General features: G+C 39.2%; 1 long non-coding RNA gene across 1 annotated transcript in view; it reads right to left on the reverse strand.

The window, feature by feature from the left end:
• LOC148126842 (uncharacterized) overlaps window positions 1-17,436 on the reverse strand; it is a 51,972-nt gene extending 34,536 nt beyond the window's left edge. Inside the window, exons 1-4 of the long non-coding RNA XR_015741627.1 lie at window positions 17,073-17,436; window positions 14,299-14,480; window positions 11,992-12,111; window positions 10,776-10,860 (exon numbers count right to left, since the gene is read on the reverse strand). This is a non-coding gene — a long non-coding RNA (uncharacterized LOC148126842). The remainder of the gene's footprint in view (window positions 1-10,775; window positions 10,861-11,991; window positions 12,112-14,298; window positions 14,481-17,072) is intronic.
• Between the last annotated feature and the right edge of the window lie 1,620 nt (window positions 17,437-19,056).

Raw genomic sequence — 19,056 nt, forward strand, 5'->3', positions numbered from 1 at the left:
AAGATCAGGGACATCTACATCTTAGGGGGAATACTATTTCATAGGGCAGGTAAAACAATAGAAGGTATTTCATGTGAAGGAGAAAGGAGAATAGGAAGGAGTTGTGTGTGTGTGTGGCAGTAAAGCAGCCTAAAACAGCTACAAAGAGTATTTTTTTCTAGCACTATTCACTAGAGCAGTACTCATAAGGAATAGTCATTGGAGGAGCAGTAGTAGTAGTAGCACTCATAAGAAATAGTAGTTGGAGTAGCAGTAGCATTGGGAAGAGTGGAATTGTGATAAGTAATGAGTAATAGCTTGTGAATGTTCATTGGGTATGTTGTGTTGGCTGGTTTGAGCCCACTGAATTGGGGATGCTTAAAAGAACCTGTGACCGTGTGTTAATTATTACTTATGCTAATACATTTTGGACTAGCTAAAGATTCTGGGTAGTCTACAAGGGGACTAGAACAAGTAGTTCCCCAAGTAGAATGCATTACACTAGAGGAAGGGGTCAATTTATTTTCCAAAGCAACAAAGGGCAAGACAAGAAATAATGGATGGAAACTAATCAAGGAGAAAAGCAATCTGGAATTGAGAGATTTTCAAACAGTGGAGACAATTAACCAGCAGGACAGGTTGCCTTCAGTCATTGCGGGTATTTCATCACTGGAGGTTTTTAAGAAGAGACTGGACAGTCACTTCTCTGAAATAGCATAGGGTCTCCTGATTGAGCAGGGGATTGGACTAGAAGACTTCCAAGGTCCCTTCCAGCTCTATTCTGATTCAGATAATAGGTGATCAAGGCCAGACCGGTGGATTGTTTCAATGGAATTTCTAGTAGTAAGGTAAAGGCAAAGGTTTCCCATGCACAATCATGTCTGACTCTAGGGGCTGGTGCTGAGGGAACCAGTGTTGTCCCAAGACATTTCCATGGTCATGTGGCCAGCATGACTATATACTGAAGGCACATGGAATGCTGTCACCTTCCCCACCAAAGTGATACCTATTTATCTACTCACATTTGCATGCTTTCGAACTGCTAAATGAGCAGGAGGAGAGGTAACTAACAGGAGCTTATCCCATTGCGTCTAATAGAAGGAGGTGCTGAGCTGTTACGGCCCTTCTTGTAGTAAGATGAATTTTTAATATACAGCCATGCCGTCTCCCTGCCTCTGGCCCTCACCTGCTGCATCATGGATGCTACTTGGCAGGTAGAGGTGGAAAAGTTATCCTTTTTTCTCAGCCAGGCCACCATAGAAGATGCCAGGTTAGCCCTTTCATTTAAGATTCAATCTTGGTTAGCAGATGAGATGTAGTTGAAACACTCAAATTTGTTGTCACTTTGTCTTAGTTTGATTACAATAGTAAGGACAAGAGGCCTTCTATCCTTGCACAAGCCAAGTTGACAGCTGCATAACAATTGGTTAAAATATACTCCCAAGTCATGCTTCATTCCCCATATTCCACCATCTCCTTGACATATCTTATAAGACCCAGAAAGAATAAAAACTGAGGATTAAAACAACTCCTCCCCCTATAGAGACAAGCAGGGTGGTCTCCTTTTTGGTACATTAAAAAGCAATTATATATTTTCTAAGATATATGAAACTGTATTCATCTAAACTAGTTATGGATGTTACTAATGCATAAGCTGGCATTCAAAATTGCAGTGGCTATAGTCCTCTCCTTCTAAGTATCTCTTCCTCCCATGTTATAAAACCATATTCCAAATCTTGTATTAGATTATAACTCCCTTCTGGTAAGGGCTGCATATTTATCTCTGCTGGTGGGGGAGGCATGATTTAGTTAAAATCTCAAGAGGAAACAGGATTCAGCTTGTGGATTTCATTAAGGTTACCCTATCTCATCCCACTTTATTCAAGCACCAGAACAGAACAAATGCAAAGAGTAGTTTTGGTCAGTAAAAAGTAATAACTAAAGAGCTACACATCAGATGGTGGTTTGGATTGGCTACCTAGGGAACCAACTGATTTCCAGTCAAGGTAACTGGATTGATCTGGGGTAGAATGTCACATAATGTGCTATGTCATAAAGATATTGTATTAAGATGTAACATGATGCTTTGGTTGATCCTACAAAGTGAATCAGAATGTGGTTTGCTTGGCTTGGCTGAATGACAGCCTCATAAAGAGAGAAGGCCAAACGAAAAAGTCCACAGTGAAAAGTGGACCAGAAAATAGGACCTTGCATAGTGCCAGTAACTCCTACTACCTGAATGGTTTCCATAAGGAAATGACCCAACTCTGACCTATTTTATCAGATATCCTGGTTTCAGTTGCCTACCTCCCTTCACTGCTAATGCATGCTTTGCTCCTAGCTCCTCCTGCTAGTCATTTCCTATTTTAAGTAAAAGATCAAAAAGAAGAAGTAACAAACTGCATTCCATGACATCCTTCACATGCTATATGAAGCAGGTCACAATTGCCTGTTCAAAAAAACACAGTAATACCTTAGTAATATGTGTGGATGCAGCCTATTTTTACTTTCTTTTAAAGAGAAGGTGCCATACGGTGATCCAGTAAGAGTCTTCTCCTCCACCAAATCAATCACTACGCTCATTGTTCTCTGTTGGTGTGTGACTGAAAAGATGGAACATTTGGCATCCAAGATGTCCAAAATTCAGTTCTGAACCCACAGATATGGGTGATGAGTCTGTCATCTGCACCTCTATAACAGTCTAGTTTGGTTCTGCAACCCAACAGGACAGACACAGACTTCAGTGGATAATTAAGACTGCAGAAAAAACAGTTACTACCAACCTGCCTTCAATCGAGGACCTGTATACTGCACAAGTCAAAAAAGAGGGCTGTGAAAATATTTACAGACCCCTCACATCCCAGACATAAATTGTTTTAACTCCTTCCCTCAAAACAACACCATAAAATACTGTACAACAGAACAACTAGACACAAGAACAGTTTTTTCTCAAATGCCATCACTCTGCTAAACAAAAAATTTCCTCAACACTGTCAAACTATTTACAAAGTCTGCACTACTATTACTATTAATCTCCACATCACTCCTTATTACCCATCCCCTCCCACTTGTGACTGTATGACTGTAACTTTGTCACTTCTATCCTTATGATCTATTTTGACTGTTTCCTAGTATGATTTGATTGCTTATTGTACCCTATGACTATCATTAAGTGTTGTACCTTATTCTTGACTCTTGACAAATGTATCTTTTCTTTTATGTATACTGCGAGCATTTGCACCAAGCCAAATTCCTTGTGTGTCCAATCACACTTGACCAATAAAAAATTCTATCTATTCTATTCTATCCAATATATCATGAATTAAAGCTCCAATTTTGAAACTCCTTTGTTGCATGTATCTTTTAATTCCATTCCAATTGTTCACCCCAATTAAATAAACTTTGAAACAATAAAACATTAAAAAGATAAACGGATACGGAAACTATGTCCCACAGTTTCTAACAAAAGATGCATCAGGCACATTAACTCAGGCACATTAGAGTTATATATATATAGCATGATATATTCTTGGCTTCTGCATTTAATGCATATGTATCTCATACATTACTGTTTATGTTCAGTGTAAAATATACACCATAAAATGATTGTTACCATACAAGATGGGTATAATGAAGATAGATAAATATTGGTCGTAATTGTGTTAGACTATCTATTGCAATGTGTTTATTCTTAAAAGCACCCATAAACTAAAAATAAAATTGTATCTTAAAATGTATTTCTAAAAGAAAGGGATTAGCAAAAAGAAACCTTTTCTTTTCCTGATTGCCAGATTTTGGCACATCCTTTATATTAGCAGTTTCCCTGTTTATTTGGGAGACTATAATAAAACTTGATTAGCCTTCCCCTTCCCCTTGTTTTCAATTGATTCTGCAAGCAGAAGTTAACATAGGTTAGTTTTTAAACTGTCTTTGTCTCTTTGCTATTAAAGGTTTATTGCTCATGTGAACTGAGAATCATTGTATAAGATCACTTTCACAGTATGAGTGAAATATTACAATATTGAAAAATTATAAAGAGACTGGTATCGATGGTGTAACCAGAAAAACAGTAAGTATTGCCCTTATGTATTCATGAAATAATTGTGTGCATTTAATGCATGTGTGGAGACTATGCACGTGCCCACACATATGATTGGAAGAATGCCAGTATTATTCCTCTATACATGGGCAAAGCAGCAAGAGTGACTGCAAAAAAAATGACAGAAAGATTAATTTGTTAGGAGCAACTGGTAAGTTACTTGGCAGAATTCTGCTAGAAAAGGTACATAAAACGACAATGAACAAAATTTGACAACTGCAGTATGGCTGGGTGCCACACAGTGTAGAATGGATTTTTGCATTTCAGTAGGTTTTTGACAAATGTATGAATATGATAAAGTTTATTGTTTATTATCTTATAGAAAGTATGAAGAAGTGAACAAGCTCAAATTACAGATTTTTTGCATAAAGATGGAATTGAAAGATTATTGCTGAATGCTGTAAGAGCGCTGTGCAATGGAAGAAAAGCATGTTTGAGAATAAATGGAATGATTTAACTATTAGTTTGACTCTGAGCAAAGAATAAGACAAAGGTTTGTAATGTGCTTTTTGTTGTTTAACATATAGATAAATAGATAGATAAATATAGTATAAGGAATTATTATGGAGAAGTTATGAGTCTATTGGTTGGGGAATTTGAATGTATGAGTTTTTCATAGATTATGTGAAATAATGAGTATGGATCTAAAAATTAATGTATCAAATTTTCAGGTAGTGTGTTTGAGGAGGAGAAAAGTGGATTTTTTTCAAGTCAAATGTAAATAGTGAAAAACTAAAAGAAATAGATGGGATCTTTTGCCTTGGTACAACTTTTAAAGATGGGGAAATGGATAGAGAAATTTTAAGACATGCAAATACTGGTAGAAGGATAGTCAGTAGATGTGGTTTGTGTGAGGAACAAATATTTGTTGAGGTAAGAAAATTGTTTGCTCCTAAGAAAATGCTTCTACCCACTTGTAATGTGGAAGGCAGAGGTAGGATTCTACCAGTTCTGTCCACTTCTGTAGAACCGGTTGCTATGAAAAGCAGCAAACAGAGAGCATACATAGAACCGGTTCTATGTCTGCTGTTGTTTTGGCCCACCCACCTTCCAGGGCTCTTACCTGACCTTTATTTCCTGTTTTTTTAACCGCATCTGCTTTGCGTGACACAGCTGTGGTTGAAAAAGCAGGAAAAAAGTGCCTTTTCAACCACTGCGCAGTTGCACACAGAGCTGCTCAGCTGTCCGGGCAGCTCAGCAGGTCATAAATTGCACTCGTGCAACTCATGCAACTCGTGCGACGCATGCACGCGGGACACAGAGCAACAGAACTGGTAGTTATTCCAGTTGGATCCCATCCCTGGTGGAATGTAGGATCCATGGTACAAGTATACATGATACAAGGTAGGATAGGAGAAACATAAAACTAAGTTGAATGCATTCAAAATGGGGTACATCAATATTCAGTAAAACAAGAGATAGGGTCAGGGATGAACATATACTGCATGGACACAAATACAGAGGTGACCAGTATGAGAGAAATGAATTTAGTTAGTCTGGCCATATAAAGAGAATGAGTGAGAATCAAATTGTAAAACAAATATATTAAGGAAAAGTTTATAGTTGAAATGAAGCAGGAGATTGACAAAGATGTAGTTCAGGGCTGTCAAACTCGTGGCCCGCAGGCCGGATGCATCATGTGCTGGCCATGCCCACATCCAGTTTAGCGAAGGGGGAAAAAGTCACGATATGTCATGTGACGATGCAGGTTTGACACTCCAATGTAGTTGAATGTAACTGATTATATCCTGAAAAGAGAAAGAAGTTTAAAGAGCAAAAGACAATGTGTGAAGTAATATATAGATGTGGTTCAACTTATGTTTTCAAAGGTAGAAAGGGATGGGACAAAATGTTGAATGCCATGATGTAAGGTAGTTTTAACTATATTTTGTATCTTTTTTACAAATCTCAGACCTTTGATCCCTTGGTATGATCTTTCTCACTCTTTTTCTGAGTTTTGCAAATGCTGCTTACTTCCAAATGGGAATTGTGAGATGGAGTATGTACAGTACGTATGCCCTGGAATAATCTGTTCATTATATTCATAGCTCACACTAAATAAATAAAGTGAGCTCATTACAGTGTAGTTTAGTGCCACAATGTCCCCATACCCCACTAGAAATGTTATGGACACAGCACTTCCTATATAATGAGCATAATTATCTTTGAAACCTACATTGCTGAAGACTTTTTAGCTATGTTCATAGTTTATGTTTGTTTATAAACATAGAGGTTGTAAATGGAAGAAGTAGTGTGCTATTTGCCATGTCCTGACATTTTATACTCACATTTAACTACTAGGGTAGAAAGCACTCTGATATGCCTCCCAGGATAATGGGACAAATCTTTAGCCACTTACTTCTTAGTCAAGGAAGACTGGTTAACCCTGCCTTCTCCTGCCTCTTCTTTTATTGAGGTAGTTTTGGTGGACAAAGAGACTGAAATGAGGTAGTGGCTGGCAGAGGGAGAAAGAAAGGGGAGTGAGTTGAGCTGATAGGAGACAATTGGGTGGGCTGAAAAAGAATTGAATAGGGAAAATTGTGGATAATATATCTGTGGCAAATTGATCTGAGGTGCTCATACTTTTAACTCAGGAGAACAAATTTGACAGAGTACATTGATTTTACAGGCATTTATTGAAATATTTATTGAGAATGGCTAAATCTAAAAGTGTGGGGGAGGTATTTTCTGAAACAAAAAATGGTGGGTTTGATGAAGAGGTTGTGGGAATTTTCTTCTATCACACAGTTGGGTTGCTGACAAAATATTTCTCCCTCAGCCTCCTCATTTGAAGTAGGTTTTGGTTATGTAGAATAAAGTTTGACCCCTACCTCATCTACCACGTATATTTTTTCTGGGCAAGTAGCCATAAAACTGCATACAATCCATTCAATTTGAGGGATAATTAGGGTGGGTATTATCAATCTTCCTCTCCAACATCACCACCTATTCTGCTTCCTTGTGGTGGTGGAAAGTTAATCCAGGGAGGGATATATAAATATTACTAGCAGGATCACCTAAGGAATGAAGGTCATGCTAGCTGCCCTGCTAAATCAACCAGCACCTATATTGAGCACAGCAACATAGGAAGATGCCAGAAGCAGATGATCACTTTAGTGACAATGGCAGAGGCATCAAGTCATGCTGTGCAGGAGAAGGCAATGAGAAACCATTCCTATATTTTTATCAAGAAAACAATATGGATAGAAAATAGAAAATGATTGACTATATAATACCAGATGATGAGCCCATCAAGTTAGATGAGACACAACATGGTACTGAGGAAAAGCCAGGAATCTTTCAAAGTACTAATGGTGTTTATGATGTGGCTGAATTAAAGCCTTCAACAGGTCTACTACTGATGTTGCCAAGAAGCCTGAACTCTGGAAAGCTCAAGCACACTGAAAAGTGAAATGAAACAACTACAAACTGGCATGGGTAAATTGAAATGGGATCAGAAATTTTTGGTCTGAAGATCATACTCAGGATATGAAAAACAAAGAAGGAACAGTACTGCTTTTATAGTTAGGAAGGATACAACAGGAACAATACTTGCCTACAATGCAATCAACGACCAAATTATATTGATTACACTTTGTGGGCAGCCCTTTGATATGACGGTCATTCAAGTTTATGTTTAAACCACTAATGCAGAAGATTAAGAAATTCATGAATTTTATAATTAGGTTTGAAATCAACAGAACATGTAAACAGCAAATTCAGATGCCTTCCCTTAAATATTGCCATTTTATGGGTCATCAAAACATGTTGTTGTTTTTTTTCATTGCAACCCCTGCCCCACAGAATACTCTCTCCCTGGAGGTATGAAAAATCCGCAACCTTTTATTTTTCCAAAAAGCCCTTCAGACCTGGCTCCTCTCCCAGATGCTGAAATAGGGTGAAATCAGGCTAGGATGAGAACATGAGGGGGTGAATCAGGAATGTGTGTCTGCACACTAGGTTTTTCTGGTATTCTTGTTTTTTTGTTTCCTACTGTACATGTTGTTTTAGGATTGGATTGTAAGCCACCTAGAGTTTGCTTTTAAGATGGGCATTCATACAAATATTTTACCTAAATAAATAATTAAAAATCTCAGAACAAACTGGAAATTGTCAAGAAAAGAAGGGAAGCCAAAGTCAAGAAAGACAGAAATCCCAGAAAGGAACTTAACAGAGTTTCAGAGTGCTGTTAGATAAGACAAGAAGCAGTATTACAACATCTGTACAGACAGTGAATATGGAAAAGCAAAGAAAGACTTTAAAATATATATATTTGAATTAAAAGGTGGTTCCAGCCTCACCTCAGTATACTAAAGGACACCATAGATAGTAACCAATTTAAAGGAGATCAAAGGAGTTGTTTGCAGTATACTGAAACACAGTACAGTAGAGATATTAACACACAAAATACCTTAGAACTGTGGTGGCAAACCTATGGCACGCATGCCACAGGTGGCATGCAAAGCCATTTGTGCTGGCATGTGAGCTGCAGGCAAACTTACCTCACTGCACATGCACGCACCTCACAGCTGATTTTCAGTTGGTTTGAGGCCTTTTTCAGCCTCCCAGAGGCTTGAGGACAGCTTCTGCAGCCTTTGCAGGCTGAAAAATAGGCTTGTTTCATCACTTCCTATAATATCGGAGGCACAATGCAGGTAAGGGGGTGGTGGTGGGGTACATATACATATACATATATATATATATATATATATATATATATATATATATACATACACACTGCTTGTTCCTTTACTGTCTATGGTTGTTCCTTAAATCTAGAAGCTGTTCACCACTTTGATATCTTTATTGTCACATTATATACCAGACTAGCACTTGATAGGGCAGCCATAAAAACATACTTCTATGCTGTGATGTCTCTATCCACAAAGATCAAAAAAGTGCAGGTTATTCTCTGTGACACTCCGTGGAGGTGAAAGTTGGACTTGGAAGAAGCAGGAAGATTATTGATGTTTCTGAACTTTGGTATTGGAGAAGACATCTGAGAGTACTGTGGACTGCCAAGAAAACAGATGGATCATCAAACAAATCAATCCAGAGTTATCCCTCCAGGCACAAATGACAGGCTCAAATTATTCTACTTCAGACGTATTATCCAAAGACCTAAATCTCTGGAGAAAGCTCTAATGCTGGAAAAGGTGGAAGAAAAGAGAAGATGAAGACCAGCAACAAGATAGACGGACTCAGTTAACATGTAGATATAGGCACCATTGGAATATCTGAAAGACAAGGTTAGGGACAGATCATTATAGGAAAAAAACCTATGAGGTTGCTAGGAGTTGACAACAAATTAATGGCACATAATCAGTCAGAAAGTCAATCAATCAATCTCAGAACTACAATCAATCCTGATTTGGGCCAGACCTGCCAGTAGAAATCTCAAATTTTTTGTCTTCTCATCATATTGAATTTCTTACCACATCAATTCTAGACTTGTCTCAGTGCTACTCAGAAATTTCTGAAGAGTTCTGGAAAAATATATTTGTCATCCCTCAAGTGAAGCTCATGTAAGTCATGCAACAAGAAAAATATACAAACAAGAAGCCCTCTTCACTGTCACTCATGCTTTAGTCATCTCCTGTTGGATTACTGCAACTTACTCTACATAAATCTGTCCTTGAAGGCCAGCAGGAAACTTCAACTGATTAAGCAATGATGGGAGTACAAAGGTCTTCCATGTAACACCCCCAATTTAGAAAAGCCATTACTTAATGTGATGCGTGACTCCTATGATGAGAACTACTTCACAATATATGCATGACTCAGGCCAAAACTAGTAGAAGAATTTCAAAAACCCTAAATGCCTGTTTGCTTTATTTTGAGGCCTGCAGCCACCATTGTTAATGTGTTTTGATTAAAGACTGTTTAGTCACATTGTTCTATATCCCTTTCTAGTGGTGATAGTTGTTTCTTACTTTTAAAGAATCTCAGAAAACAGTACATTTGAAATATAATCAAGGTCAGCTACTAATGGCTGAGGATGACTCCAGGGAATAACATTTTACACTCCTCCCTTTATGTTTCTCAGTAATTGGGGAGCAAGCAGAATAGAGATACCCTATTGACCAGGAGCCAGAAGAGCACATAAATGATCAAAGGAATGAAACAGCTGGCAGCCTGCCGATACAGGGAATGGGGAGGATGAAGCACAAACATCCTTTATAGGGGCCAATTAATTTGGAATAATTGACACACTTCTAGTTTGTGTGCAACAGTGCTCTGCTTGGTTTTTACTGAATGATGCTGGGCTTCCCCAATGTTCAGATGGTAGGCTAATGGGGAGCCTGGAGCTGATGAGGCAACTACCTTCTAGTATTTGTTGCCCATTTGATGAAATAGATCACCCCAAAGGATCATGTTAGTGGATATTCTTTGGCTGCACTCAGGTAGAGGCTATCAAGGAGGAATTAGAAGTTTGGGGTCTGTGAAGATGATTGTGGGGAGCTGCTAAACTGAAAAGGAAATAGAGGCACTTCTATACATTTCTGATCATTTGCTGAATTGTAATTATAACCATTTATTTTTATCTACCAGAATACTGCAAGTTGAAGCTCCAAGTGTGTGAATCAGGATGTTTCACTGAAATCTGTAAGATCCTGAAACAAATCTAAGGCATCCTTTCTGCATGTTTATATCATCTGGAAAACTACACAAGTGTAGCTAAACAATCAGGACATACGGGTCATTTCTTGACGGGCAAGGGTCTGCCATGAAGATGCCTTTATGGGAGCCTGGAAAATATCTTCTGAGTTGAACTGCTCACCCTGTGAGAGAATAGAAAGGGTTTGCTGAAGATCCCACAACCAAGAGAAACTTGCAGTGACTTCATGCTTGAGTCTTCTCAATGATGATGCTCCATCTCTGCAGGTTATCCCCAGAAACTGGGAGCTCCCCTTTCCTATTACGTTGTCAAAGAGCTGTGATAACATGGCTTTTCAGAAAGGCATCTGGGAGTAGATGAACTTCATTCTAACTTCAAATAGTATTGAAGTTGTGGTTTTATTTTAATTTAAGTTGGACTTGTACACTGTTACAGGTCTTTGGAAATGGAGCAGTATAGAATATGAAGTAAATGTAGAAGTGCATCTTATTCCTAGATAAGGCAATGCTAGCCATAAATGCTCCCAATTTTGGCATATCGGTAGAGCTTGTACTCATTTTGGGGAGGGGCTTCTTTGCTGGATCTGATTACTTTTGTTCCAGGGATGTCTTGCAGTCTCCTACAATCTTAACAGTTCTGCTAATGTAAAATTATTGACACTTGGATTATAAACACGTATCTATTTCTCTTAGTATTATGGCATTTATTTACCAGCTCGATCTTGATAGACTCTAGGTGATGTACAAATATTTTCAAAATGCTCTTGAGCAAACTAGTAAAATTGCTACAGGTACTTGTTTTTAGTTGCAATGACAACAAAAAAAAAGGACAAAATTTACTTCCTGATATCAGGTGCAAATAATATAAACCATGTGATTTGTGTCATAAAGTCATGACCCGCATTTCATTTCTTTGATTGGATACACAAACCTCCTACCTTGGAGGTACCCATGGGGAGCTGTTCGTCTACACATTCCTAATTGTTTAAAAAAAAACAGAAAGCAAAAATATAAGGATGAGTGGACCATTTTCTCAGTGAAAAGGAACAAGAATGGTGTCTCTCAAAAGAAAATTATCTTGCCTTGGGGTAAGCAGTGAGGTAGTAATGTTTGCAGAAGGTACTACTATTCACAGTGGTAAAAACCAAAAGTGCCTTTGAAGAGTTCCAGAAGAATCTCTTTAAACTGGGTGAGTAGTCAACCAGATGGCAAATACAATTCAACTTAAGTAAGAATAAAGTGATGCACATTAGGGAGGAAAAAAAAACCCTAACTTTGCATATAGATTGAGCTACCTTTAACCAAGAAAGAAGATCTTGGGATCATAGTGGAAGGATAGGTTAATGAGGATGTCAACACAGCATTCAGCGCCCATGAAAAAGGTAACTTCCATGCCAGGGATCATTAAAATGTAACTGTAATATGAACGCCAACATTATTAGTATGCCTATATATACAATTTTGTATTTTGTCTGACTTTGGATCACTGTGCATTGTTCTGGTTGTCACATTTGAAAAACTACATAATACAGCTGGGAAAAGTTTAGCAGAGGATTATCAAAATGGTCAGGGGTTCAAGCATCTTTCCTATGAGAAACAGTGGCTCTTCAGCATGAAAAATAAGAGACTGAAGAGGGAAATGAAAAGTTACATCAAATCATGACTTTTCTATTTTCAAAATAACAGGATCAGGGACCAGGGAGTAGAATTGATTGGGAGATGTGCTAAAACAGCCAAAAGGTAGCACTTCTTCATTCTTTTTGTGTCTCTTCTTTTATCACATACATTTCTTACATATACTTACATTATATTTATACTACACTTACATTAAATATCAATTTCCTGCTACGTTAAATTAACATAAATTTCTCTGACATACCCAGTTCTCACTTCCATATGATACAATACCTTTATAGGTAGGATGCTCACATATCCTTCCTTCCTTCCTTCCTTCCTTCCTTCCTTCCTTCCTTCCTTCCTTCCTTCCTTCCTTCCCACATCTTAGAATTTATCCAACCATTTTTCCATCTCCAGTACACATTAATTCCTTTACTCACGCTAATTTTTCAACCTAGCTAAATAACCTGTAATTTAAAGATCTTTTAAATCAAGCATTGCTCCAACATGCCTCTGAATGTAAACTGTATGGCTATGAACCCTTGTCAATGACCTCAAAAGAATGGGAAGTGATTCCATTTTGATTTTCTCCTAGTCACTGTGCAGAGATGAATGAATTGTAGACTAGGTAGTTGCAAATGAGATAAGTAAATTTGGAGACAAATTTGGAACATAAGAACTCACCACCCCCAGCCCTATGGACGAACATCTAATGGGGAGAATAGTATGTATTGGAGAGTTTAGAGCTGTGAATTGTGACCTTCCATTCTACCTGGATAAATCTTTGGTCCTGAAAGGTTAAATTAATTAAAATAAATGTATGTTAATTTAACATGGTTTCTTCTTTCCAATAAATGGATCCATACTAGAACCAGAAAGGAAGGTTTTTCAATCTGTGTTTTCCACATCAAAGCTGGCAGGAGAATATTTTCCTTTCTTAATTGGAAGAAATCAGTGGTAGTATTCTACCAGTTCAGCCCAGTTCCACCAAACTGGTAGCAGCGATGAGCAGCGTAGACTGAAGTGGTTCATTCTCTCCGCCGCTCTGCTGTTGGGCCTGCCCAGGTTCCCATACTCACCTTTATCCTCTGAATTTGAAGCGCAGCTGCTTTGCACGGCACAGCAGAATGCCACGCAGCAGCTGCTGAAGCGACTGGGAGAGTGCAGGCTTGAAGGAGGTGATTGGAAAGCCTCTGTGCCTGTGCAAAGTGTGTGTTTGGCACACAGGTGCACACGAAGTGTGTGCACACGTGCAAAGCATGCCCACCAAGCCACAACCACCAAACTGATGGTAAAGATATTTGAATCTCACCACTGGAAGAAATGAAAAAAGAAATTATCCAAACTGTAAGGCCAAAGGAGAAAACAGTAGGATGAGTCACTCGGATTTCAGAATGAAACATTTGAGAAAAAAGCAAAAGCTGAAATAAAAGGCAAAAAGAATAGCTGCCTAGAGCTACACTAAAACAAGCCAACCCCATTGATTGGCCTCTTTGATCCTCATGCTTGATAATGAGATAGCTAGTCTGCCAATTATTCTCCTATTTTTGCCAATCTCTCAAACTAATGGGGTGATTTACATGGCTATGGGCTTTCGAATGCAGGGAGCCATCTGAAGACCTTTCTCATGAAATAAGTATGTTGATCTTTCATCATCTGTCCTCCCACCCACCACACCTGTCATGACAAGGCAAAAGAAATTCTTTACATTTTGTTCTCAGCAGAGGAAGAAGGCAACTTCTGTTCGGGAGGGATGGAGCAGACAGGGGGATGGGAGGGGAGTAAAATTACAAACATGAAAGAAGGATTAACCACTTATCCCCTGGCATATGCCTCAGGGACTGACTTCAAGAGGATGGCCTGGTTGGGTGCCTTGCCTACTCATCTTCTGCCAATGTGTAAAAGTCAGCGCAACTTGGTCACTTGCATGACAAGCTAACATGCTGAGACACAGCTAGCTGTAACTAATCAGGAATTCTGCTCACCTGTTTATGTTGTCATTCAATGGACACTGAGCTGCGTCCAAACTCAGCACTGGTGGCTGCACTTGGATGTTGTGGCTAAGGTGCTGGCTTAGAAACTGGGAGACTGTGAATTCTAGTCATGCCTTAGGAATGAAAGCTGATTGGGTGTCTTTGATCCAGTCACTCTTTCTCAGCCCGATGCACTTCAACGGGTTGTTGTTATGGAGAGGGAAAAAAAAGAGGAGGAAGGAGTAGCAGGTATGTTCATCGCCTTGAATTACTTATAAAGCAACAAATACAGGATAAAAAATCTAATAAATTAAATAAAGGTTTTGTAGGCCAGACTCCACAGCCTTCCCTTCAATCCTCAGTTTCAATGACAAGAGTAGCTGTAGCATCAGAAAATTCATCTGGGGTAGGGGCACACTATTGCCCTCAGACTATAAATAATTGGGCTAACTTTACTACCTATCTTTGAAGTAGCCTTCTGGTGTCTTGGTCACCAGGTAGCATGGTCTAAGGACCCTGGAAGAAATCATGGGGATCTTTTCAGAGAGCATCATTGGTCCATCTAATCCAGTCTTGTTCATGGCAACCAGCAAAAGCTGTCCAGACTGTCAGTCATAGAAAGTCCCTCCAATCTGCTGGTGGATATTCTTTGAAAGTAGAGCAGACATGACCTGCTGTTTGACCAGCAGGTGCTCTATCACTAACCTACATGCATTTTGTGAGTGTATAAAAGCAAGTATGTTTTTTCTAGAAAGCTTTTGACTTCTTCTCTTATGGTTTGCAAAGTTGGCAATTTTAAGAATGAAGTGGCCAAGTAGATTCATTGTGAATCTATGATATTGTCCCTGGGAGGGCAGAACAATGTATTTATTTATTAAATACATATGTGTCAGAATATTCCGGGCAGAGACATAGGTAACACAGTCAGCCAAAGGGAGCTGAATTGGGGGCTGAGATTGGAAACTGTTTGGGTGTGGCTTAGCTCTGTGTTCTCAGCTCTAAACTGAAACCTTTCTGCTCTGAGCTATGAAGCTGCTGCTTGTGTTTTGCTTGTCTTGCGTTGGAAGAATCTACTATTGGTATTGTACATTTTACTCATCTTATGTATATAAAGAAGTTAATGAATCCTGCTGAATCAGTCATCTGTGTGTGCTTTCTGGATTTGAATTTCTGCTGCAAAATCTAACAATATGCCCCTCTCTTGCTCTGAAAATTGACTCTCCTGTGCATTTCCTACACATGTAGGAAGGAATTTGGGATATGAATATATACATGAACTGAAGCTTTTCTTAAGCTTAGCATCAACTGAATCTATAAAAATGGCACTTTCTACATTCTGTGTGAAGAGAATGCTGTTAGGTGAATATGCCCACATGTGAAGGGCAGGCAAACTCTAAAATTAGAGCACAGTTTTGGGGAATCCCCAAATACGCTTTCCAGGATTACACTGTGGCTTCCATGAGGAAGCAGCCTCCAAAGTGTCATCTAGAAGGGTTAGCCAGGATGTCTCCAGGTTTCCGTAGCATGCCTGGGCATGGGGCTATCCACTGCTGTTCCTCCTCCCCCTCCTCATTGCAGCTAGACACTTGTCAGAAAGAGAGCCGGCAGAGCCAGTAGAGCCAATCGCTGAAAGAGGCAGTGGGCTGCCCTTCATCGGATGCATTCAAGCAGAGATTGAATGGCCATCTGTTGGGGATGCTTTCACTTGAATTCCTGCTCTGGGCAGAGGACCGGGTTCAGTGGACTAAATAGCCCCTTCCGATTCAGTGATTCTCTGAATCTAAGGGGAGGTGATGACAGATGCTTTTCCTCCTCAGTTCTGCTTTGTTTAGAAAAGGGGAGGGAGCCAGATCACCCAGAAACAATAAGGTGCCTTCTGCTGGAGTGGGAGGAACAGAATTAGACTAAGGAATACTTCACTACCAGTGAGCTATAAGGTTCCAGCTAAAGAAAACAGGGCATTGCCAGATGCTGCAAATCACTTTCATGGCACATGCATAAGGATCGCATAGGACAATGCAGAACAGATCATAATGCAAGTGTTCCACCTCCATTTGAAGTCAATGAAAAGTAGTTCAGAGCAAAATAATAGTAAAACAGCAAATATAAGTATTTGAATACTAAAAACGGTAGAGCTAGTAGCCAAAAAGAAATCACATTTAATTTGTTTAAGGCAACAATATACTTCTTCATATTGTATTTACAATCCATTGATCTATTGTTTTAATATAATCTGTTCTAAAAACAATTGCTACCAACCTGCCTTGAAGCCCTGTGTACTGCATGAGTCAAAAAAGGCTGTGAAAATATCTACAGACCCCTCACATCCTGGACATAAATTGTTTCAACTTCTACTTTCAAAACAATGCTATAGAGCACTGCACACCAGAACAATAGACACAAGGACAGTTTTTTAACTAAATGCCATCATTCTGCTAAACAACTAATCCCCACAACACTGTCAAACTATTTACTAAGACTATATTACTATTATTCTTCTCATCTTTCCTATTACCTATCTACTCCCACTCATGGCTATAACCTTATTGCTTGTATCTCTACAATTTATATTGTTTTGTTTCCTAGTATGATTTGATTGCTTATTTAGTAACCTATGACTATCCTTGTGTGTCCAATCACACTTGGCCAATAAATAATTCTATTCCATTCCATGCCATTCCATTCTATTGTCTATTTTATTCCATTCTATTCTATTCCATTCCATTCCAAACCTAATCTTTTTTTAAAAAAAGGAGATGGTATTGAGAATAATTTGGTCAACTCACCTTATCCGTACCTCTTTATCCTTCTTCTCTTCATTTTTTCCCTCTCAAACCTGTACTGTCTTTTTGCAACTGAGGTTTTTCACAGATGTAGGGTTATTAACAGATGCGAATGTGTGGTATATATACAGGAATAGTTACAAAAGTCAAAATAATTGTTTAGGTGCATAAGTTGTGTTCGGCCATAAGGCAGCTTGCAGCTTCCTGGTTTAATGTGGTGTGTGATTCCAAACAAGGAAGTCTGTAAAACTTGCTGGGAGAGGCATGAGTAAGAAGGCCAAGAATCTTTTTATGGTGCAATGATATGATGGTTAGCCTAGACCTAGAAATACGCATAGAGGGAGATAATGGTGACTTCCACCGTGCCTCATCCTCCTATAATAAGTAACAGCTTAGGCCAAAGATACATTTAATGCCTGATTTGTCTAGACAGATCTGAATAATTCAAATTGATGCACATTTAGCATCAGCTCTCAGATCTGTTCTGCAACACATTGCAAACAGATGGCCATTTGACAGCCTGCTTTTTGCAAGGTACTTGCCGACAAGTTTTCCAATAGCCCCTTGTTTCCTGCATGTTATGTCCTGTTATTTTGCATCTAAGGAGGAAGGCTTTCTCTTTCTGCAGAAACCTTCTCCTAGGATTAGGTGAATCAGACTGCTTTGGGAAGATTGTTGTGTTACTCATACCTTCCCAATTAAGTGGCCATTTGGATTTTTACAGGAACCTGTTGTAGTTTTATTTTGCCAACAGAGAAACCCCCGTATAACCTCAAGGCTGCAGATCCATAGCACCATTCATGTCATGTCTGAACTCCTTCAAAAGGTAAAAAAAAGGAGAATAACAGTGTTGAAACTGGCTTGGAGATCTTCTAGTCCAACCCCCGGCTCAAGCAGGAGACCCTATAACATTTCAAGACAAATGGTTGTCCACTCTCTTTCTTAGAAGCCTCCAATGATAAGAGCATCCAAAGCATCTTCTGAAGGCAAGCTGTTTCACGGATTGCTCTGTTAGGAAATTTCTCCTTATTTCTAAGATCTCTTAATTAGTTTCCCTTCATTGCTTCTTGTCCTGTCTTCAGGTACTTTGGAAAATAGGTTGATCCAGGGATGGGATTCAACCGTGTTACTACCAGTTCGGTGATTATGTTTTGTGCGTGCATGCGATGCTTCATGTGTGTGTAATAAACCTTAAGCTGTGCCACCGGGACAGCTGATAAGTGCTTTCTTACTGCGTTTTCAACTGCAGCTGTGCCGCACAATACAGCTGAGGTTGAAAAAGCAGGAAATAAAGGACAGGTAAGAGCCCAGGCGGGCAGGTGGGCTAAACAGCAGCAGACCCAGAACCGGTTCAGTGTCTGCTGCCCTTCAGAGCTACTGGTTCTATAGAACCAGGCAGAAACAGTAACATCCCACCCCTGGGTTGCTCCCTCTTAGATGTTGGAAGACTGCTATACACTTAAATTCTTATAGATTAAACCAGGATTAAAGTGAGTTTTTTAAAATTCCACTGCTGATCATTGGGGTCAGATAGTCACTTCCATGCAACATTCCCATAATCTGTGCAAGAAACAATGGTGCCTAAAGTGAAACATGCATCTTTCGTGAGTGTTTTATGGAGTGAGATAGTGGAAGAGCAAGAAAAACCTGGGGACATTGGCAGCAGTAGCTGTTCACAGGAAGGAGACCCAGATAAGATCAAGAGTAGGAAGCTGGTGGGTTATGCCAATTGGGATATCAGCATCACCATTAGTGGCACCTAGTGGACTCCACTGCATTGTGCCATTGCAAAAATAAAAAAATAAACATTTGGGGAGCTGGCAAAGGAAAGGTACTATATAGTAGCGTATTCCTTCTAATTCAGACCAGTGGAAGCCATAGATGCATATATGATTATCAACTCTTCTAGGAAAAGAAGCAAAACAAGGGTTCTAGCTCCAGCATGGATATTCAGTTTTTCTCAAATAATACACAATTTGCTTGCTTC

Source organism: Pseudonaja textilis, chromosome 2, assembly GCF_049901715.1.
Source record: "Pseudonaja textilis isolate UNSWEBS1 chromosome 2, rPseTex1.2, whole genome shotgun sequence".
In the NCBI taxonomy this organism is placed as follows: domain Eukaryota; kingdom Metazoa; phylum Chordata; class Lepidosauria; order Squamata; family Elapidae; genus Pseudonaja; species Pseudonaja textilis.